Source organism: Trachemys scripta, chromosome 5 (genome assembly GCF_013100865.1).
Source record: "Trachemys scripta elegans isolate TJP31775 chromosome 5, CAS_Tse_1.0, whole genome shotgun sequence".
Taxonomy (NCBI): domain Eukaryota; kingdom Metazoa; phylum Chordata; order Testudines; family Emydidae; genus Trachemys; species Trachemys scripta.
This window is the reverse complement of record NC_048302.1, coordinates 21,315,169-21,335,994: the sequence shown is the minus strand read 5'-3', so window position 1 is coordinate 21,335,994 and position 20,826 is coordinate 21,315,169. Positions and strand designations below refer to the sequence as shown.

The 20,826-nt window shown below is 40.3% G+C and overlaps 1 protein-coding gene and 1 long non-coding RNA gene across 7 annotated transcripts in view; one reads left to right on the top strand and one right to left on the bottom strand.

Moving 5' to 3' along the window:
- The window catches only part of LOC117877782, a 67,792-nt gene extending 61,635 nt beyond the window's left edge, over positions 1-6,157 (bottom strand). The window contains exon 1 of one of the 4 annotated variants that reach the window (XR_004645818.1): positions 6,094-6,157. This is a non-coding gene — a long non-coding RNA (uncharacterized LOC117877782). Of the gene's footprint in view, positions 1-6,088 lie in introns of all 4 variants that reach the window. The other 3 variants (XR_004645819.1, XR_004645820.1, XR_004645821.1) reach the window with 3 other exon arrangements.
- CCSER1 (coiled-coil serine rich protein 1) overlaps positions 1-20,826 on the top strand; it is a 1,080,955-nt gene that overhangs the window by 470,153 nt on the left and 589,976 nt on the right. The gene's annotated exons all lie outside the window — the stretch shown is intronic.

Below are 20,826 nucleotides of genomic sequence, written 5' to 3'. Positions count from 1 at the left end.
TTCAGGGTCACTTCAATATGGCAGGGTAATCATGATTAAAATAAGGCTACAAATTCTTGAATGTTTCATTTGCATCTTCATTTTGTGGAGCACAATGTCAGAAATGATTAGGAACTCTATTTAAGTGCCTCATTCAAGCAGCCATTTTATGTACGTTACACAGATTGATTGATTTATTGCAGTGTACCTCTATTGTTCAATTATCATGCAGCTTGAATTTCTTGCCATGGTATGACATGCACCCTGACAAAGAAGGGGAGATTGAAAAAAGATGTAAAGACATGAATAAGACCAAAATGGTGGATTGATCACTAACTGTACATGATCAAAACACGTTTTTCCTGGCAGGCCAGTTGTTCAAGCTAGTCTAGCCCCTTGACAGGCCTGCTTGTGCATTTGCTGAGACATAATTTTTCTTGACACTGACCTTGCTAATATTGCACTATTGCTATTTTCACTAAGATTAACAGCCTCTCTGCATCTAGACACTTGTATGCTTTATTTCCTTTTTTGGATCATCTTGTCATCTGTCTTACTCTGTGTGTGTGTGAGTGTGTGTGTGTGTGTTTAACCAACACTTTTATTCAAACCAAGTATTGAGATCCCAGCATTGAGCTTCTTTCCTTTCTTATGTCCCTAATTAGAGCAAGGCATGATCACTACGTGTATGAGTGAACTTCAAATCTGCCATCCCAAAGAAGTATGAGTGATGGAACTTCTCTCATCTTGCTACATGATGATTCACATTGCTTCCATTCCTTGACCATTAATAGTATCCCCTTCTTAAAAGTGTGAGCTAGGAGTAACAACAGAGGATGGGAAGACAGTGGCATGGAGGGCTGTGAAAATTATAGCATGAAGAGTTCATAAACTGTGTGTTGAGATTTCCTAAACTATCTATTATAAAGTCTAGCTGTTTGCTGGGTGATAAGTACTGATGGAGCTATCTTGATGAAGCATAATATATAGTTCATCTTCAGCTTTGCAATTAAAAGTGGGAGAGTCCATCAAGCCATACAGTAATCAAAATCTGCTGTGTTCAGTACAAATATCAATTCAATACCAACAATACCAATTCATGCTGTCCTGAGGATTGTCATCTTGTATTGCATGTGCCAAAGTGATGGCTACTCTCTTGACTGACTCCCTGGGACTGAACTGGGAGATTCAGAATTAAGAGTATGAGCTGTTGCAGCCTGAGCTAAAGTACTATTGCTCATGGCTGTACAATTCATGTCCTATGTGTATCAATGCCCTTAGACAAATACTTGAATATGCTACAGAAAGGTCTAAGCCCTAGTGTGACAGTGTACCCCATAAGGCTTTGGGGGGGGGTGTGCTTATAAATGTATGTATGACATAACTGGAATATGTTTTGTGCTGCCTGTGCCATATAACATATCTCTGTAAAGGTTATGGTCTACTATATCTATTCATCCTAGTTGTACACATATATCATTTTCTACTTGAGGTTAAGAATATGTGCTGTATGCTTGCTTGGTTTCTAAGTAAGCTTTGTGAGGCATTTGGTCAGCTTCTTTAGGAAGGAATTCACAAGGTTAAGTACCTGATCAGGAAGCACTTGGGGAATAATGCATCTTGGAATGCTCCAATCCACATAAGGAGTCTTCCTGGAGACATACAAGATACCATGTGGACAATGGCTTCGGCCTGTAAAGACTGAGTTATGCAGGGACATGTGACTTGCCCAGGTGACTCCAGAACTCCATCTTGGAGCTGGACTTTGCATAGGAGGGAGGAGGGGATCTCCACCCACAAGAGAGAGTCTATTTAAACCCGTGGGGGACCCCTCCATTTAGTCTTCAGCTGGCTAAGGAAGGAGCCTCTCCCCCTCCTCCCCCCAGGATACTTGAAGGAAACTGGAATAAAGGACAGTAACTACAGGGGGTGTGAGTGATTGCTGGACTCAGGCTAAAAGGAGATTAGCCAGTGAAAGGATGTTATGCTCATACAAAGCACACGGGATCTTTATAGAGGAAGGTAAATACACACAGCGTTTATTGAGAATACCACAGTTAGCATACGCTTTTTACACACACACATGCACGCGCACACACACACACACACACACACACTCTCTCTCTCCTGCCAGTGATGTTCATAGTTACCAGTCTGTTGTAGCTCGAGTCAATCTAATGGCTAGTTAGATTGAGCACAAGTGTGGAGCTGGGTTCTGTCGGTCGCGATCCGATGCTCTGAGGCTTTGCAGGACTGAACCCAGAGTTCCATGGCAAAACACCCCAGCTTTATAGTTGTAAATTCTCATTTGAGTCCATGCATTTTGCAATGTCATCCTGTAATCATTAGTCCTTAAGTGGTGTTATCATTTGATGGTTATTGTCGGGCTTCCCATCGTTATCTCCTATTTGTTGTCTCATCTTCAGGGGTGCCTGCCTCACCTCTGAGGTCGTCAATGCTGCTAACATGTTTAATATCGGATACAATGGATGTTTTCTGATTGTCTCCTGGTCTTTCCAAGTCTCTCACTTCTTCTTGACCATCTGGACATTTGAGATGGCTTTCACACCTTATCTTTTCCTGATGCATGCATGCCTCATTCACACAAACAATCTCTTACAGAAACCTTCAAAGGTATACAGACAGCAGTATTGTATAGTCAGCAGAATACATTGTAAATCAAGCCTTGCTAAATCTTATAACTAAAACAATTCACATTGGGGCTTCAGGCTCTCAACATTCCTCTAATCTTCTTAACATAGATACAATAGAGAATCCTGTCTCTTACTTCCTAATTTGTAATACATATAGGAAACCATAGTAGCTTTATAACTTATTCTAAAACAAAAGGATGACCATAATTAGTCATAAGGATTTTTCTGGTCTGTCATTCCTTTCTGCTATTCAAAAAGGGTGGCTGACAAGATGAAATCAAATCATACATTAAGGTTCTCATAGTACATTATAAAATCCAGCTCGTACAAGGGAGCATTCTGGAACTGGTGAGGAACTTATCTGTATTTAGCTTGATTTAGACATAGATTTGCGCATTTTATTTTATTTTGTTTGGTGACTTACTTTGTTCTGTCTGGTTTCAGACAGACTTTTGTTCTGTCTGTTACTACTTGGAACCACTTAAATCCTATTTTCTGTATTTAATAAAATCACTTTTTTTCCTTATTAACTCAGAGTATGTATTAATACCTGGGGGAGCAAACAACAGTGCATATCTCTCTATCAGTGTTATAGAGGGCGAACAATTTATGAGTTTGCCCTGCATAAGCTTTATACAGGGTAAAACGAATTTATTTGGGTTTAGACCCCATTGGGAGTTGGGCATCTGAGTGCTAAAGACAAGCACACTTTTGCGAGCTGTTTTCAGGTAAACTTGCAGCTCTGGGACAAGTGATTCAGACCCTGGGTCTGTGTTGGAGCAGACAGGAGTGTCTGGCTCAGCAAGACAGGGTGCTGGAGTCCTGAGCTGGCAGGGAAAACAGGAGCAGGGGTAGTCTTTGCACATCAGGTGGCAGCTCCCAAGGGGGTTTCTGTGATCCAACCCGTCACTCCTAGCAGTAAAACTCTGTTGTAATTAGGGCTTGTTTTGTAGCATTTTTATAGGTTAGCTGCATAGAAAGTGCCTACTAAAAATGAAAAAGTCAATAATGAAGAGAGAGAGCCAGGCTATTATTTGTGCTCTTCTTCCTCTTTATCAGCACGGCACTAACATTTTGGCTCAGCTGTTTCCTTTAAAGCTAAACTAAGATATTAAAAAAACAAAATTATATAATATATGTAGTATGTGGAAAGCACTTATTTGGCTGTTGAAGTTGATGGAATTGTAGAAGCTTTGGTGTGAGGATGTCAGCCATATAAACATGAAGATATATTTTTCCTTTAATTGTACAATTTGAAAGCAGAGTTTGTAACATGTCTCTGCATTTGAGCAAAGAGACTGCTTATGTCAATACACTGCATTTAGAGGGTTTCAGACAGTACAACCACCTATATTACCCAATATCTCACTTGGCATATTACTTTGGTGATTGGCAAAGTAGAATTGTAGTTGGGGAAAAAAAAATAAAAACGGGTAATACTTTAGAGAGCCCTCCTTTGTTCTATGTACTTTTCTGATTTCACTGTCCATCATGTGTACTGTCCATCATGTGTATCATTCTCAACTGTTAATTAAAATAAACAAAAAACACAGAACATAAGCTCCACCGCCATTGTATTGGGTTGCAAATAATAATCTGTTTCTTGTGTCATGATCATACTCTGTAATTAATCAAATAACCCTAATATAGTTTTTGTCATGCATGTCTAACTTCCATTGTTCTCCATGAATCCAACATTAGCAGCTCAGTTGTAGTACAACTTACATGCTTTCATTAAATTGAACTGCAGTAAACCTGGCTCCTTGATTTACGAGCTGCAACTTAACTAGGTAGCATTGGCGTGCTCCGACAGCTCTTTAACGATAAAACTGTTCTCTAAGAGCAGACCTAAAGGCAGCTATTGTGCAAGCCATACCAGGAGAAGCATACTGTATTTCTGTGTGATAGGCATTTTTTAGTGACAAAATGCTTTATTTTTATTTTTAAATCAGAATCCAAGGCATATTTAACAATTCTAAAAATGGCTAAGTATTTCATCACAGAATATATAAAAAAGAGGCCTATGTTTCTGACATATCCAAACCATATTCCTTTATAGGTGTTTGAATCATGCACTTTTTAAACAAATTGCATTTAAATAACATTCAGCAACTGACGTAACTAACGATCAGGATTCCTTAATTTGTGCGATAGTAGCTGAAAAGAAGAGAATGACAATGTGAATCTACAGTCTGATTCAGCCAGATGCTGAGCTTTTCCTCCCTCTCCAATATATATATATATATATATATATATAACCTATAAGGCTTTGGGCTGAATGCTCAAAGTTAGGAATTTCAGTCTCAGTTGCAGTGAAAAAACTTCCACATACAGCTTCATTGGCATTGAGACTCTTCTATACATGTGTATGCAGCACCGTTGTAATTCAAAAGGCAATCTTTATTCTGCTGTTTACTGAGGGTGAAATCTAGCCCCATGCAAAATGCCTGCATAAGTACTATGGACAGTCTTTAGCTCTATTTTGAGAGCCTCAGTGGTGCTGAATATTTGTTTATTTACTGTGCATGCTCATGGGGATAGAAAAATCCTTGGCTTTTAAAATTTAAAGTTTTTGTTGTTGTTTTTTATTGGTCAAATGTAGTGCAAAACTGTTAAAGTGCAAATTTCCTCAAAATAATAATAAATCTTTTTAAAAAACGGTATATCCCAACAACTTCAGTATAGTGTCGGGACTTTCTCAAGTCTAACTCTGGATGTCAAATCATTTTCTGAGGTTAAATGCTGCTGAAAGGTGAACTAAGGGCTTGTCTGCACTGGCAATTTACAGCGCTACAACTTTCTCGCTCAGGGGTGTGAAGAAACACCCCCCTGAGTGCAGCAAGTTTCAGCGCTGTAAAGCTCCAGTGTAAACAGTGCACCAGCACTGGTAGCTACGTCTCTCGTGGAGGTGCGTTTTTTAGAGCGCTGGGAGAGCTCTCTTCCAGTGCTCTGCCGTGACCACACAAGCCATGTTAAAGCGCTGCTGCCGCTTTAGCTACACCCATATTTTCCCACTAAAATATAATAGTTTTAAGTTGCTTTAAATTCTGGAAACTAGCTACTTGATACTATCCCTTGACATCTAGCTGCCTGAGGCTTGTCTTAGGAGACTTACAGTTTCTTCTCTGGTATTTTCATGTGATCCAGCAACTCCATACTCCACAGTTTAACAAAACAAGTGAGTGTTACATAGAAGTTAGTTTAATATGTACTGATAGTATTTTCAGATTAGGAAATTGTTAGCATGAGTCACATGTGGAAAAAGTACAGTGATAGTAAAGACTATTATCTTTGAATTTATCCATAAACTTGTAATGTCACAAATATATCTGCATATTTTCCGCAAAGTGATTGTTGTTAAGGTTCAGTTCTTTTATTGATAAGATCTCAGATAACCCAAGCTCAATTAGTTTATTAATCAAAGATAAATCTGCATAATGCAGAGAAGTCCATACATTACCAACTCTGGGGAACAACTTTGAAGTGATCACAGCTTACATTTCTAGTCTGTGTGTATCCCAAAGTCTGATTACAAAAACTACCTCTTTTATACCGTTCTTGTTTACAATGGCTAGAAGACGCCAAACATTGCCCAGTTCTTATCAGTGTCTTATCTTCTTTTGAACATAGCATTTCAGAAGTCAACAAAGCTTAGAGACGTGCACACTAGCTGTACCTTGATACAGAGTGCACATTGGTTAAGCATCAAAGAGATCATCTTCTCCTATCTTTCTGGTATGTTTCTGCACCTAGCACTAAAAATACATCAATTCACATTTCCCCTTGGTTAAACATGTTAGCATAAGTAAAACACATTCTGGGAAAAGCTTAACATGAATACAGTTCATAACTATACAACTTAGCATAGATACAAAACATTCTGAAAATATATGACATACCTTACTTGGTTATTACTAGCTACATTATTATCTTAGTTGAAGCACACACCTTATCCAGTCAAACTTGTAGTTACAGCAATGGTGTAATTTACATATTTTTTGTGTGAATACATCTGTTTGTGAGATCCAATTTCCCAACCCTTTATACAATCTCATTCCTCATCTGGTAAAACTACCATGCCAGCATTACCATTTGATATAACTGTAGCTTCCCTAACAGTAGTTTTCCACTTCACCTTTGGCCTAGCCATAAACAAGATGGGACTGTGGTTCAGTAGTTTGGTCAATACTGTGTTCTGTCATGCAGTGTAACTTACTGAGCTGTGTGATGTGAACAGTTGCTTTTAAATGTTGAAGAATAAGGGTTAAGATAAACAAAGAAATAGTTTTTAAATTTGCCCCTGTACAGAAGGGTAGCACTTGAGCCTGTGAACCACTTAGATACCACTTAAGTCTCCAAATATGACACAGCCCTCTAAATTTTTACATACATGATACTTGTTTCCTTGTTTATTTTTCAACACTGAAAAGCAGACAGGCACATCACAGAACTGAGTAAGTTTCACAGAATGACAGGCCACTTTCTCACGCTACAAACAGTTAAGTTGGGATACTCTCTTTTTAGTTTCTATTGGCCATGATATTTGATGGCAGACTTCAACTTCAAAAGACATCCTAACAGCATAAAATTAGCTAGAGATAAAATTGACACCAAATATAGTAAAGTTAAACTCTTTGAATGGGATACTACTTTCACAAGTTCTAATGAAAGACCTAGATTGGTGGCACAATGTATCACTTTCAGTCAGGGGAAAGATTCCTATCCTTAAAATGTGTCTTGTCTTGCCAAAAATAATCTTTATGTTAATGGACATTCCCTATAATATTGCCTATAGATAATTAGAGGGCAAGAGACCTTGTGTTCACATCAATAAAATAGAACGTTCAGGGAGGACTGAGAATACATAATGTGTATTGCTAGCTGGCAGCCAATATGAGAGACTCTATTGAAAGGACATTTAATTCTGATACTAAATCAAAATGGTGGTAGAATATGGGGACCAGCGTTCCTTTAGAAGTAGGATAGAGGCAGTGCTCTTGTCTCTTTTCTGAGGTAGAATCTCAACAATTTTAAAATAGCCTTTAACATTTGATTATTAAGATTATACAGGGCATCAGAATGGGGACCTCTATTTATGAATATATTTTTATGGAACTATCCAGTATTCAGCATTGCAGGGGGAGTCTGCTGATAGATACATTAAAAAGAAATGGGGATGCAGGACCTAAGTTACATAGTCCAAAGAGGTGTTATGCAGGGTTGTCATCATGTGACTAAGGTGCTTTGGAAAAAACATGTTATTTACCTTCAGTCAAAACATGTTATTTAGAATGGAGGAATAATATGGACAATGGTGTGATTCCTAGAACAGGTTTTCCATATCATGTGTGTCTCCAGGGCCGGCTCCAGGGTTTTGGCCACCCCAAGCAGCCAAAACCAAAAAAAAAAAAAAAAAAAGCCGCGATCGCGATCTGCGGCGGCAATTCGGTGGGAGATCCTTCACTCCCAGGTGAAGTGAGGGACTGTCCGCCGAATTGCCGCCGAATACCTGGACCTGCCGCCCCTGTCCGGAGCAGCCGCCCCAAGCACCTGCTTGAGAAGCTGGTGCCTGGAGCTGGCCCTGTTTGTCTCTAAATATAATATGACAAAATGTGTGTATTAGAACGGCAGAGGCAACAAGAGTTGCCTAAGTTGTGAGCCAATTTGATTTAATCCTGTTTTCTGTCTCTCAGGTCATTCTAGAATGAATGAAATTATCCCAAAGGTGAACATTTTTAGGAAATTTGAGCAAAACCAGGCCAGCTGTTTTTCAGTAAAAAGGGATGGTGTAAAAAATCTCTCTCTCTCTCTCCCCCCCAGTCTCAAGGAAAATAAAATCTTGCATCCTTTTTTAACAATAGCATAGCATGGAAAATAGCTCAGGATAGAAAATATTTTGTTCATGTTAGTGACACTCACTGAGAAGAGTTTTCCAGTGATTTTGTTTTTATATTTGAAATAATGTAGCTTGCTAATACTGGAGAGGAAGGAAAGATGGAAACTGAGAAGAGTGAGATAATGAGAAAGCGAAATAAGAGCTTGAGAGTAGGGATGATAGAGATCAGGAAATAGGAGCCAATGAAATGGTTAGAGGAGGATAGCAGGAAAGAAGTCTCATTGTTGATATGCAGTGTTGTTGTAGCCAGGTTGGTCTCATGGTTGATGACAGGGGAGCAGGGCTGGCTCCAGCTTTTCTGCCGCCCCAAGCGGCAAAAAAAAAGGAAGACGACGAATGGCAGCACTTTGGCGGCAGCTAAATCGCGCCACTTCTTCGGCGGCAGTTCGGCAGCGGGTACTCCCTCTCTTCCTCCTCGGCGGCAATTCGGCGGCAGCTCAAAGGGGAAGAGAGGGAATGAGGGACCCGCTGCCGAAGACCTGGACGTGCAGCCCCGATACCGGACGGAGTGCCGCCCCTTTGAATTGGCCGCCCCAAGCACCTGCTTCCTACTCTGGTGCCTGGAGCCGGCCCTGCAGAGGAGATACCTCCTGAGGATCTAGTTTATGTCCTCCTTGAAAAAAGATGGGAATATCCTGCACAGAGAGGAAGGATTTAAAGAGGGAGTAACAGATGACAGACAAATAGTTGATTTGAGATTACTAGCATCAGAGTCAAACTGAATAGTCTGCAAAACAGTGAACAAACTGCATTAAGTAAATGTCACATTCTGGGATGCAATCCAGACCAGAGGGGGATTATGTCACGGCCTGCCCTGTAACCATGAATGCCTCAAAATGCTCTGCTGCTGTAGCTGTCTTGTCTGGATGCTTCCAGCCAACGTACAAGCATGCACTGAGTGTCTGTGTTAAGCAGCTCTGACTCAGCAATTTTGACTCCAGCAGCCTGCTTGTTGGACCACTTCCACACACTGGTCTCCACCATTCTAGGTTACACCTGGCAAGATGTCTGCAACACCTCCCAGTCCTGAAGTTTCCCAAACCCTTGTGCTCTACAATGTCCAGACCTCTCCTGGATCATTCAGAGAGATATTGAGGTTTGTTTGTTTGTTTCTTTAAAGGTACAATACGCAGCAGTTTACCAGATTTAGCATTCACTTTAAATTAAAGACAGCACTAGGTTGGCTTAGATTAAAAATAAAACAAGTTTATTAATAAAAAAGGTAGGCTTTTAAGTGAGTTCAATTATAAAGGATAGAGTTAGAAATAGTTACAAGCAAATTAAAAGAAAAAAACTGTCTAGAGGCTAAGACTTAACTGAACAAGTTACCGCCTTTGTTCCAGGTGAGATTCTCATCATACTACCTTCCAGCAAGATGGCTGACCAATCCCTCTGGGCAAGAATGCCCACAAAGTCCAAAGAGCTCAGTTCCTTTGTCAGTTTAGGTGAATAATAACTTGGGGTTCTTTGCCTTTCTTTTATAATCCAGTGAGTCTCTGAAATGGATTCTTCTGAAGGTCCCACTAAACTTCTTTCAAGCTTCATTCAAGGGAGGCAACATGGATTCTGCTAGTGAAGGAAGTTGCACGCTGGTCCCCTCCTACCCCCCGGGATTTACTAAAATGCAAATGGAGCTGTTTCTGATATCTTCTCCCCCTCCCATGATACTGAGTGGCTATCTCCTCCCCTTGTTGGCTTGATGGTCCTGTTTACCTTCTATGTAAATTGCATTACCATTATCGCTTAATGTACCTTGGAAATACCTTCCAGGTAGCAGAACCACATTCCTTTGTCTGGTGGGGGAGGTGTGGAGGGACTTTAGCCCTGCCTGGTAGACATACTTTGGTAACATAATTTCCAATATGTTTGTAATTTCGAATGTGTCCTCCATACGTACACCAGACAATAATATTAATGATCAGTAAGTTATTAGCTTTCTATTGATACCTTATTTGACACCTTATAGATACAGGGTATGACATTAATGAGTTGAGGTACATTGAACTGGTCAAGCCATCAGAGACTTACTACCAGATATCAGGTTTCAGAGTAGCAGCCGTGTTAGTCTGTATCCGCAAAAAGAACAGGAGTACTTGTGGCACCTTAGAGACTAACAAATTTATTAGAGCATAAGCTTTCGTGGACTACAGCCCACTTCTTCGGATGCATATAGAATGGAACATATATTGAGGAGATATATATACACACATACAGAGAGCATGAACAGGTGGGAGTTGTCTTACCAACTCTGAGAGGCCAATTAATTAAGAGAAAAAAAAAAAACTTTTGAAGTGATAATCAAGATAGCCCAGTACAGACAGTTTGATAAGAAGTGTGAGCATACTTACAAGGGGAGATAGAATCAATGTTTATAATGGCTCAGCCATTCCCAGTCCTTATTCAAACCGGAGTTGATTGTGTCTAGTTTGCATATCAATTCTAGCTCAGCAGTCTCTCGTTGGAGTCTGTTTTTGAAGTTTTTCTGTTGTAATATAGCCACCCGCAGGTGAGCCTCTTGCATTGGGATGATGTTAGAGTCACAGTAAATACTAAATAATATTAGAGTTTTAAAAATCTTTGTTTTAACAGCATAAATGCCTTACCTGTATCTTTTCTTAATATATATTTTCTAACCAGACAGTTATTTAATTACTTTCTCTCTAGATTAGACCCTACATTTGACACACAGGCTAGAGATTTTGGGTGCCTCTGAGTTTTGGTGCCCATCTGGAGACACCTCCACTTTTACAGGGCCTATGTTTAACACTTTCTAAAAATCAGTTCTCTTTAAATTAGGCACCTGAAGTCACGAGTCACTTTTGAAATTTTAGTTTTTGTGTATCCTGCATTTAGGGAATGAAGAATGACCTTCCTCAGTAACTTCTGGATGTGGGATTTCATATTTTACGTGTGTTCATATTTCATAATTTTATACAAAGAGAGACATCAAAAGAAACAGGCAGATGGAGACAAACGTGTGATACATTATAATGAAGCTGAGAGCAATCTGAGTCCCTAACCTGCCATCAACAAAATACACAGACCCTGACTTAGAGTATATCTGCATAGCCTGTGGAAATGACTTAGTCTTACACTGCCTCTGTTTTGGATACTGGACCCTGACCAAGCTGAAGATCATCTATAGGTTGGTGTGAGCAGAAAAGTGCTTTGCAATGGAGGGTATGTGGACACCCCTATGTAAATGCACATGATTAATTAAATTGCTGTTTTGGGGGTCCTGGTGGTATTTTACACATGAGATATTGTCGCGACTACAGAGGAGTTTTCACTTTCCTCTGGAAAATCCTGCAGAGGTCACACGCCTGGATCAAAATGATTTACTCAATAGGATTTTCTTGTTATGGGATGAACACAGGATACTGTCTTCGTTTGGGATCTCCCTGGCAAAGTGGTATGTATATATATATTCGTGAGCCTCTTATTCCAAAGTGTGAGCTCTGGTTTCGGCAACCAAGGCAGATAACGATGACTGTGCCCTAACTTCTACATGAACATATAACACACCTTCACAGGTGAGCACAACTCTCTGTCATGGGAAGAGGACTAAATGTGGCTAGGTCTTCAAGGCTGACCAGCAAGAGTAAGTTTACAAAATCTTGGTTACACCAGCTGGGTAACTATCAATTCATTATCGATATCAGTTAAAAAATTGTGAAGGGTAAAAGTTGCAGTCAGAGCCCTTTGCAAACATGTCATGAGTTTTATTGCTAAGGCCCATACCGAGAGGAGAAACTGGCAATGTGTACTTACAATATGTCTGAAAAGTGTAAACTTAAGAAACATAACCAAGTTGTAGGCAAAGGACACATTTATGGTATTGTGATGCATCTTTTAATACCATTGCAACTCAAGACAGATATACAATAACAGTATAATAGCTTGATGAATGTAAGTACTCAGCTTTTACATTTCTGTTCACAGATGAAAAGGAAAACCCTAGAGCTATTGTAGTAAGCTGTGTGTGCGCTTTTTCAGTTTAATGTTGACAGTTATTTTGGACAGGTTTGCATTTATTTGTATACGGAAGGCTCCTCTGAAGAGGTGATACCTCATCCTCCATAGAAGAGAAGCCTGAAAGAACAATGAATTAGCCTAAGAATGAAACTCCTTCACCTGGCACACAGAGAAACTGATAAGAGTGTTAAAAACACAGCAGCAGAGTATAACAGGAAATGTAATAATGATATTCCTCTAGTAACCACTAGGAACAGACCAAGCTTCACTAGAGCTTATCACTGGATATAAATCTTTGTTTACACTGACAAATAATGTTTACCACAGCTGTCTAGCATATAGAAAGCATTTCAACATTCACTTGTACAGCCTCAATAAAAGGATCATCAAATGCAAGGTTTAATTTTCCATCAAACTATGAACACGGTTTCCCCCGTAGGACTCCTGTTTGGAAAAGCAGGTGAATTGTCTAGTCAGAAAAACACAGCAGACCCATGCCTTGTAATGAAATCAAACAGCTCACTAAATCTAATCCACACTCTAGCTGAAATTTGAGCTTCAAAAGCAACAGCCCACAACTTCAGAGATTAAGTTTAGCAGAAACGCACTGATGGTAGTGATAGATGTACTATTTCAGGGTCATTCTTTCATCACATGAAAAGTTTCTTTTAAAAGATACAGCCAAGCTGTAGGGGCTTGATACTGGCATTTACTCTTGTAGCTGCATGATTTTACTGCATGCTTAACAATGCTGAAAAAATGGAGATTTAAGCTGTTTTATCTAGAAAGGCAAGGAGAGTTTTATGCTAGATTTTTTTTTTAATTTATTTTGTTTCTATCATCTTGGGTTATAGCTGCAATGTCTATTCAAGTTCTCCTTAAAAAGAAAGAATCCATCAAAGAAAGCAGCACTAAGGAATCCAACTATCCCTGTCTCTTTCATGTATGCAAAACAGAGTAAATGCTTGCAGATGAGTAGCCTGACAGCCGCAAGTACATTTAGATCAAATATTACAGTGGGTTTATATTCTGTTGCTGTCTGCAGTGCTGCGAGCTCAGTCATGTTTATAATGTAGGTTGTTTGAACTCTGTTGGTTGCTTATTAGAGATTTTTACTCTTCAGATAATTTCATCTATATCTTTAGAGAGTATATTTAACATTATTTAAATAGGGGTTTGTGACAGGGAAGCTGAGTGTGGGGTCCTCTATAAGAAAGCTGGATTCTTCTGCTAGACTCAGATGCTAAAACCCTGTAGTTAGGTTTAGGGTAATTATTGCTCAGTTATGCTGGCAGGTGTGTCAAATTAGCTCCAATCAGAAACAAAAGGGGATGGAAGTAGCTCTTGGGGCCAAAGGGAACTATGACAAAGCCAGCTGAACTTCTGTGCAAGAGGGTGGCTAGCCAACCACAGAATGAGTCCCACCTGAGAGGAATTTGGTGACTTCAGTATAAGTGCAGCAGGAAGCGGGGAGATTTAGAAGTCTGTAGTTACGTTTGCAGAAGTAAGAAGGTTCTTGCAGGGCTCTGAGTCAGCAGGGGGTGGAAGTACCACTGCAGAAAGCTTGTAAAGAAAAACAAACTCAAATGGGAAGCTGACAGACACCCAGGGAGGGGCTGTGCCCAGCTGAAACTAGGATGAAGACTCTGTGAGTTTGTGTTCTAGTTTGGCTTATCAGGAAAGAGACACTGAACTGAAGTGGGGGACCTGGAGGGCCAGAGGATTGAATGAACCAAACTCCAAGCGGGGAATGTTTGTTTACCTTTGTACTGTGTGGAGTTCTTTACTCCAAATCCATTTTCTTTTATATGTTCACTAACACATCTTTATACATGAGCTTTTGAAAGTGAATGTTGGCAATATGGAAAGGCCAGGTTTAGGAGTTTCTGGGGGAGGTTTTTCAAAGGTGCAAGGGGGACTTAGGCGCCTGACTCCTGTTGAAAATGTCTAACTCGCCTGTACATCCTTGAAAATTTTCCCCTGTATTCACAGGAACAGGACTCATTTTGAGGAATGTATTGTGATTTAAACTATATGCCCATGCAAGGGGGAATAAGATCCCCCCTTCATAGTCCTGGATAAATTGCCTGGGCCTTGTGTACCGAGGTAGAACATGCACTTCCTCCCCCTGGAGCAGATAGATGGGGAAGGTCAGCGAGTATGTAGAGATGTGGCTCTGCCTGGCAAATGCACCAGCTGTCACAACTAAGCCAGCATGGGGGCTTTGTAACTAACTGCTGGTGTAGGCCAACAGCAAACTATTTGTCACCACAAGTAGGGTAAACAGAGAGGGTGCCTCTGAAGAACAGTGATTCCCGGGGCTACTTGTGAAGTGGTGCAGTTTACACATCTCCCCTTATTCAGGGCTGTGCCTAAAATCAGAGACTAACCCAGAGGTTTTAACAGTACAGTGTGTGATAGCAGTCCTTATAAAAATGGATATCTCACATATCTACACTTTCTGTGCTGAACAAGATTAATATCCAGTACACTTTATCTTTGAGTATTCCAGCATAGTAACTTTTGGAAGCTAAAGGGATATTTATCCACAAGTCAGGTCAGATTTAAGACATTCTGCAGTGACATTTTCCTGTATATTGGGTAACAAGTTTCTTTTTACTCTGTATATGTGGTTGCCGTGGCTCTAAATAATTCTACATTAAGATACTGTTTCCACGTGGATTATTTTAATTCACTTTTAGCATTATATTAACATATTATATTTTCTTCACTAAAAATGTCTTGTCTGCTGAAATGAAAGATGCATTTTATGATCAACTTGCCAGAGCGCCCTTTGCTATCAGTCAACATGACATAATAGTCTGAGTGTTTTCATTGCTTTTCTCACGCCATTTCTGGTGTAGGGAAATTTATGAAATCATGATTTTTAGAGTGACTTGTGAAGTTCTGAATTCATTTCTTATTTTATATCTTCATTTTTACTCTTAGAAATACCACCATCTCGGATATATGCTTTTTAGATTAAGGAGGAAATATATATATATTTTTTTAAACAGTTGAACCTTCCCCTGAAATGTTAAATGTTATCCAACTGAAAAAGGGTCTCATTTAATGGGGGTTGTATTGTTTACCTTAATTAGTCTATGCCCAGCAAGTGTGTTAGATCTGAGATTTGAGCTCTGGTGGAACAGCATGATTTAGCCACTTTTGAAATACCATCTAAATGCGATCTCCAAGTCATGGCTGCTTATAAACAATGCTACATGCCCAGAACCTTGGCTTCAGTCAAAAAACTCACAATGTATATCTTGAGTACTTGCATGGCTCCTAACACTATTGTATTGGGGTATCTTGTAGTCTGTCTTTATCCTCACAACTCCTATCTGAGATTGAATAGTGCTGTTATCTCCATTTTACATATAGCAAATGAGAAGCTAAATGACTTGCCCAAGGTGATACAGGAAGTCTTCAGCAGAACATGGACTTCAACGTGGGTCTCCCAAGTCCTAGGCTAGTACCTTAGCTACTGAGCCATCAGTCCTCTTTAAACACATCTCAGGAGGTGCGGAGAGTAGACATGCATATATATTTGTTTAACCCAAGCAGACATGAATCTATTGAGACCTCAATGCAATGATTTAAATTAGCTGAAGTGCTTATATATGTTGGCAGTGGGTCCCACTAAAAATCTTAGAGATGACATACTGTCCTTTGATGTTTAGCTTTTTTGTCAACTCTAAATCTAAATCTAAAAATGAACACCTTATTTTTCAGACTTCAGCATTTGTAGTCAAACTTTTTGAGTAATATTTGTTTTTAATTTTTCTCTTTTTGTGAATGTCTTTGAAGTAACCACACTTACATCATTTCCTTCTAGATGCTGTATGATAGCGATCCTCAGAGAGCTTGGAATGGAAATGGAGGAAAGAGGTGAAGGCCAACATTTTTGAGCATAGGTGCCTGAAGCTAGCCTTCTAAAGCCATATTTAGGCTCTTAAATAAAATGGCCTGATTTTCAAAGTTGCAGAATACCTACATCCTTCATTGCCAATTTTGCCTTCTAAGGATTAATGTAGTTCTGATTTAAAATCATAGAATCATAGAAGATTAGGGTTGGAAGAGACCTCGGGAGGTCATCTAGTCCAACCCCCTGCTCAAAGCAGGACCAACACCAACTAATCATCCCAGCCAGGGCTTTGTCAAGCTGGGCCTTAAAAACCTCTAAGGATGGAGATTCCACCACCTCTCTAGGTAACCCATTCCAGTGTTTCACCACCCTCTTAGTGAAATAGTGTTTCCTAATATCTCTCTGCTCCTATAACCTTTCTAAACCTACAATAAGAAGATAGGATGATGACTTGGTTTGAAAAAATAAAATTATGACACTGCAAGGTTTGCTATAATTTTTTCACATGAAATAATTGGTCAGGAAAGTTTCACTTCTTTATGTAGCTTCCTTTTAGAAGCTCATTAGGAGACTTGGGCCCAAACCCAAGTCCCATATCCCAATACTCCAAAAGATGGGAGTAGCTTGGATGTAGATCTGAAAATTGTAAGTGGTGCAACATCACTGGGTGTGTTCCAACTTTGACTTCAGTAGGAATTGCATTGGGCCCTAAGGATATGTCTACACTTCAATACAACACACACAGCTGGCCTGTGTCAGGTGACTCAAGCTCAGGCTTCAAGGCTACACAATTGCAGTGTAGACATTTGGAGTCTAGCCCGAGCCTGTCTACACAGCAGGTTTTTTTAGCCCCGCAAGCCCAAGTCAACGGGCCCAGCTGGTCGACTGCAGCTGGGTCGTGGGTCTTTTATCCCTGTGCAGACATATCATAAAAGTCCAAGTCAAACTTGGATTTGAACAGTTGAGGGGATGTTTGGATCTGGATCTGAACTTTATGGCTACAGGTCATCTCCATTTGTTGTGACTGTATGAAATGAATGGCATTGTTGATTGTTTGTTCTCTTTTAATTTGTATCACTCTGAATAGCATTCATCCCTATTAGAATGAAAGATTCTATTGATGTTGAACTTATCTGACTACTGACTATAGTCACTCCAGGACAGGCTGTGTAATTGTTCAAAACCAAAGTCTTTTAGCAGCCTATTTGGGTAATGCAAACATTTAATTTTTACTCATTTCACCTATTCCCCTTCTCATTTAACATCTGATCTAATTATTTCCCTTGCTGCTTTATGAATTTCACATTAAGCCATTCAGCTATGAAAATCTTTGCTAAAGTCCTGATTGCTTGTCTGATGAAAATAAAAGTTCTTCAAAAGAGAATTAAGCCTTTATTGAAATCCTAAGGATTCTCTTTGATCTGTTATTTGAATTGTCAATTCAGATTAAAAAATTATATTCCCCTATATTTTTTTATGGGAGCCAAGAAGGTTGGAGAAGAAGGGATGGTATTGTGGCTATGATTCTGGTCTGGGACTTGGGAGACTGAGATTTAATTCCTGACTTAGCCTCAAAAAAATGTTGACCTTTGAGTTGGGTCTGATGTAAAATCTATTGAAGTCAATAGGAAATCTCCAATAAACTGTAATGTCCTTTGAATCCTGGCCATTAACTGTCTCAATTTCTTATCTTAAAAATGGGGATGATGATACTTTCTTTTGGTCTTGTCTTTTTAAGCCCCAGTTCAGGAAAAAAAAAATCTCTAATTCACGCAGCATTGAAGCACATGCTTAATCCTTTTGAAGTTTGTTGGATACAAGCACATGCTTAAGTGCTTGCCTGAATTTGGACCGTAGGTTGTGAGCTCGTATGGGCAGGGACTGTCTCTTACTGCTCGCCAACAGCAATTCCGGGTCCTAGGGCAGAACAGTCAATGGGCCCCCTAGAGAAGGTCGCTTGGGCCGGGAGCCACTGCCGCTGCACATTGTGCACAGCAAGCTGGAGCCGGGCCCCACGCTGCTGCTGGCTCAGTGTGGCATTGCCACATGGCTGTGGAGCTGGACGGCATGCGGCGGCTGATGCACACGCGCACAAGCCGAGCCCGCGTGGACGCGGTCTGCCTGACATTTGGGCAGTGCTGCTCCTGCACTGGCTGCTCTGCCGGGCACGCTCTTCCAGCACGGCCAGGGCTTCCAAATGCCCGTCCGTCTGCCTTCGCTGCCACCGGTACCACCCTGCGCATGCCTAGGAGTCCTGGGCCTCGCCTGGGCGATTTAAAAGGGTCCGGGGCTCCCAGGTCCTTTTAAATTGCCTGGGCCCCTGGGAAATTTCCCCGTTTGCATACACCCCCCCTCCCCCCACACACACACTAGGGTGACCAGACAGCAAGTGTGAAAAATCGGGATGGGGTGGGAGGTAATAAGAGTCTATATAAGAGAGAGCCCCAAATATTAGGACTGTCCCTATAAAATCGGGACATCTGGTCACCCTAACACACACACACAGTTGGCAGGCCTGGTATGTATGTTCAGTGCCTAGCACTGTGGGCCTCTGATTCAAGTTGAGACCTGTAGGCATTATTGGAATACAACGAGGAAAGGAAGAGTTGCCTTTATGCCAGGGCTTCTTGTAGTTTATTTAAAGGAACTTCCTTTGCTTCTCTTCAAAAATGTCATTGATATATTTTGATTAAACAAAGTACCTGGCATTCTGATATATACATTAGTGCAGGTAAACATGTTCATAAGATTTAGTTGACCTCTTTTTGTATAACCTACTATACTAGTTGAGATGAAACTCATGTTTCTGTAGAAGAAAAGGGAATAATTGGTAATTTTCTTATTGGATAGAATTACTCTGCAATAGTAGCATGACAGTACTGACGCTCAATCAAATTATAGTAATCAAGAATCTTATTTTCCTTCAGAGAAATGAAGCACCAGTGTTTTTTTAAGGCTACTTACTGGTCCTCGATCATCTTTGTTTATAACTGATGCTGAATTGGAAATCTTCAGAGAATACATTCTTCCTCATCTGTTCTAAGAGCTCATTGAATTGATCAAAGGGCCTGATTCAAAGACCAATAAAGGCACTAAGTGAAATCCTGACTCCACTGAAGTCAATGGGAGTTTTGCCATTGACTTCAATAGAATCAGGATTTCATTCACTCTGTGGGCATTGGATCAGGCCCTAAATTTGGGCTTTAAAGTTGTGGGGGAGGAAGCAGGGTGGAAGACCTATCTGACACACGGTGTAATTCTTTTGCAGGAAAATTGTTAGAGGTTTTTGAAGTTTTCTGATGTGTTTTGTTTTTTGAAATATCGCTAGGCAGGGGAAAGTATTACGTTCAGGAGAAGCACAGTTTTACACATGGCTACTAATGTAGTTGTCATTTGTGAACATCAGAATATATCATTTCATTCTACTGAGAATTGTAAAAAAGGAAATGTTCTTATTTTCTTAGCAATGTTGTGCTGTCTTCTCCAAATGAATTCATGATCTCTTCTGTTTGTTTAATGAGCCACTGTCATACTCCAACCGGTTTTAAAATTATATATTTTTATCAAGCCCTCTTAAGCTATTCTGTACTTAACTACTTTTTGTTCCTATCTGTGTGAGTCAACAGAAACCATCATGAAGACACGCAGTCTCCTCCTGCTCTTGCCTTATCTATGCAGATAGACCATAATCTGTTGTTTGTGATAATAGAGCAAAAGAGGAGATGGAGAGGACTGTTCTGTTTCAGTTACAAGAATCTGAATTTGTGCAGTAGGCCCATTTGAGACCTGATCATTGGGTGATTCTTGTTGAGTTCTCCAGAGGGCATCTAGTTACCATGCGCGCACACTCATGTCTGGGAAAATGTTTCCTCTAGCTGAGAATTTGGTGGTGGTTTTATCCTGTCACATGTGTACCATAATCACCTTAGTTATGCCTCTAATCCCATTTCTGCTGTATGATAATATTCATATTCAAGTAATTGTCCATGCTTTCCCTCCCTTCCATCTCTTGGAAGCAATTGCAATAGAGCCTCCAGTATCCTAGCTCACATGGGGGCCAGGGAGATGGGCTCAGATCCCCCACCCACCCAAAGGTGAGTAGCAGGCCCACAGATCTGGGCATACATAGTAAGGGCAGAGGTAGGGCTCAGACAACATTGGGGGCAGAGACCCCCAGATCCCAGCTCACATGGGGAGTAGGGAAAGGGGCTTAGACCACTATGATCCTGGCACACATGCAAAAGGGGAGAGTGTTGGGAATGTTCTCTCCCAGACTCCCTCCCACTAATCCCCATGTCCCCTTCCCAGTGTATAGAATACGTGCTGTACAATCTTACCTGGACACCTATGGCCCATTTCTAATCTGGTGTATTTGTAATCTTTCAGCTCTCGTTCTCTCTGAAGAATACAGGAAAATGGGTATGGAGCTATTCCCTGCTTGAAAAGCTTTATTA